General features: G+C 37.5%; 1 non-coding gene across 1 annotated transcript; it reads right to left on the bottom strand.

The window, feature by feature from the left end:
- Nucleotides 1–3,139: 3,139 nt before the first annotated feature.
- Nucleotides 3,140–3,248, bottom strand: LOC123928405. The gene has a single exon (XR_006815690.1). It is a non-coding gene; the product is annotated as a U6 spliceosomal RNA (small nuclear RNA).
- Between the last annotated feature and the right edge of the window lie 286 nt (nucleotides 3,249–3,534).

Here is a 3,534-nt window from a genome sequence, read left to right as displayed (position 1 = left end):
CATGTGCCAGGCATTTTTCTAAGCATGAGACCCTCTTTCTCACCCCTTCTCCCCTCACCCCAAACCCCTGTTATGAATTCTGTTGGGCTTTTCTTATTTAAACCTTTGGAAAAAGTGGTATGTTAGGAGGTTTATTTCATACAACACATTTGAGAGAAAATCACATATAGGACCTTGTTTTGTTCCAGGAGCTGAAACAGTAAAATCACCAGAGTGACATGTAACATCATTTTGTACTGCCCTCAAGTGGTGACCCAAATGTCTTTCTGGTTGCAGTTTAAATAAGGGGAAAAAATACTTTCTGAGGAGCCTGAGGTGAGTGTATTTGATTGAATCTCTTATCTTATAAAGGATGTGCTGAGGCTCACCATTGTTCTCATCAGCGTACAAATCTGTTCAAGTTTCTCCTGTCATTTTTTTTTTTAAATATTTATTTGACAGACAGAGATCACAAGCAGGTGGGAGGGAGGGGAAACAGGGGGAAGCAGGCTCCCCGCTGAGCAGAAAGCCCCATGCCGGTGCAGGCTGGATGAGGAGCTTGATTCCAGGACCCTGAGGTCATGACCTGAGCAGAAGGCAGAGGCTAAACCACTGAGCAACCTAGGCGCCCCCTAGTTTCTCCTGTTTTTAATGAGCTATTTTATAACCTTGACTCCCTCTCTAATCCTATTTCTCTGCTCTCCTTCACAGACAAATTTCTCAAAAGAGTTATCTACATTCTGTTCCTATTTCCTCATCTCCAATTTATTTTTAAGCTTTTAACTTCAAAATAATTTCAAACTTTCAGGAGAGTTGCAAAAATATTACATATAATTCCTATATGCTCTTTATCCCAATGCATCAGAACTTTATGTTCTGCCACAACTTCTTTATCTGTGTGTGTACCTACATGTATGAATGCACACATATATACAATTTTTTCCCTAAACCATTTAATTTGTAGTATTTACCTCTAATATCCTAAATATTTGAGTAGGTATTTGCTAAGAGCAAGGACATTCTCTAATATACCTGCATTCCTCCCCCCACTCTCAGTATGATGATCAAATTTAGGAAATTTAACATTGATATAATTTAGTCCATACTCAAAGCTCACTTATTGGCTTGATACAGTCCTATTTAGTAGTTTTCCCTCTAATCCAGTGCCTGATCCCTAATCTTGCATTGCATTTCATTGTCATGACCCTTTAGTCGCCTTTGATCTGGAAGAGTTCCCCAGTCTTTCATTGTTATTCATGATAATTACATTTTTGAAACGTACAGTCTAGTGTTTTGTAGAATTCCCCTCTACTTGATTTTGTTCCATGTTTTCTTATAATTCAATTTTTTTTTCTTCACTCTCACTCTTTTTTTTTTTTTTTTTTTTTGAATTAGCAGGCATACTACCTATGGGATAGTATGTCCTCAGTGCATAAGATGAGGAAAAACATGGTGTCACTTGGTTCCATTATTGATGGTGTTCACTTTGATCAGTTTACTAAGATGGTATCTGCCAGGTTTTTTCACCGTAAAGTTATCATTTTTTCCTATGTAAATAATTAAGTGATCTTTGGAAAGATATTTTGAGACTGTATAAAATCTTGTTCCTTCTCAACCTTGTGCTCAAAGTTTTCAACATTCACTGATCATTGATAATCTCTACTACTTCTGTTTCTTCAAATGCTGATTATGCTAATGACTTCTAAATTCATATCTTCATCCCAGACCCCTCTTCTGGGCTCCAAACTTACAACCAGCTGCCTGATTGATATCTCCTTTGATCTCACTAACATCCTAAGTTTAGCATGTTGAAAATAGAACTCCTAATCAATGTCTGAAGTAATTACTCTAATGGTTGCAAAATGGTGATTTTATAACTCCATTATTCTACCTCCATTTTTCTAGTTGGCGTTCTGTAAGCAATATCTTTCCCTTTTCTCTTATTTAATTATATAATTATTATCATTAGTATAGACTCATATATTCTTATTTTATTTAATAGGTTACAATCTATTACTGTCATTATTCTTTTTAATGTTCAACTTGTCCCAGATTTATCCAGTGAGAGTCCCTTCATACTGGTTCCTTTTGACACACCCATCTTTTTTTTTTTAAGCACTTTTCTTGCTTTCTGGTATAATTGATTTTCTAGGTTCATCTTGTACTTTTCCTGTCTAGCCTTGGAAATCATCCATCTCTTCAAAGAGCTCCCCTTTTAGTGGACAATGGTAGTTAGAAACCAAGATCTGGACACCAGATATGCTCATTGTTACTGGGATGTAATTGCTTTTAGGCCCTTTAGGTAAAAAGAGCCACAAGGAAAAATGGCAACTTAATATAGTTCAACTATTTTTTTTTTAAAGATTTTATTTATTTGACAGACAGAGATCACAAGTAGGCAGAGAGGCAGGCAGAGAGAGAGGAGGAAGCAGGCTCCCTGCTGAGCAGAGAGCCCGATGCGGGGCTCCATCCCAGGACCCTGGGATCATGACCTGAGCCAAAGGCAGAGGCTTTAACCCACTGAGCCACCCAGGTGCCCCAGTTCAACTATTTTTAATCATGTATTCATCACTAGTATACTCTAATTCCAATTCAGCACCACAGGGTTCTTTCTCCATTCCTTATTTGTGTCTCCCTTTTCCCACAGTGAGAAAGAACTCTGACTCCCAATAGTATCACTGTCTTTTTTCATTTGCTCAGTGCTATGATACACAGAATAGTTTCAGAATTGCTACATCCATGTCACTTAAAAAAATCTATTAAATCCGGGGCGCCTGGGTGGCTCAGTGGTTTAAGCCGCTGCCTTCAGCTCAGGTCATGATCTCAGCGTTCTGGGATCGAGTCCCACATCGGGCTCTCTGCTCGGCAGGGAGCCTGCTTCCCTCTCTCTCTCTCTGACTGCCTCTCTGCCTACTTCTGATCTCTCTCTGTCAAAATAAATAAATAAAATCTTTTTAAAAAAAAATCTATTAAATCCGGTTCAAGATTTGTTTGCGGTTTTGTTTCGTTTTTAGATTAAGAGTGTATATACAAAATACTGTGTTCAAAAGTTATTTGGGTTAGTTTTTATTTTCAGTTTTAGGATCCCTTTCATCCTTGTACATTTAATTTTCTTTTTGAATATGTAAAAGTTAACATTGTCCAAAAGTCAAATCCATATGAAAACATGGAATGCTTCACAAATTTGTGTGTCATCTATATGTAGGAGTCATGCCAATTTTCTATGTATTGTTTTAGTTTTAGTGTATGTGCTGTTAAAGTAAGAACACCTCCAATTTATTTTCAGCCTATTTGATGCTTACTTAGCACCTACACACATGCACACACACACACTTCACTGCAATTGTTCTTGTCAAGGTCGTCAGTGACTATTTTTTCTATCCTTATCATATTTGATGTTTGCACTCTCGGATGACCGCTCCAATTTTCCTGAAACACTCAACACTGTTGGTTTTGATTCCATGCTTTTTCTGGTTTTACTCTCTCTTCACAAGTCTCTCTTCATTCTTCTTGTTTGTCCACCACCATAAAATGTGTTGCTCCTTGGGACTCTTC

Source organism: Meles meles, chromosome 1, assembly GCF_922984935.1.
Source record: "Meles meles chromosome 1, mMelMel3.1 paternal haplotype, whole genome shotgun sequence".
Classification (NCBI taxonomy): domain Eukaryota; kingdom Metazoa; phylum Chordata; class Mammalia; order Carnivora; family Mustelidae; genus Meles; species Meles meles.
Note: the sequence above shows the minus strand (reverse complement) of the source record. Positions and strands in the feature narration are given on the sequence as shown.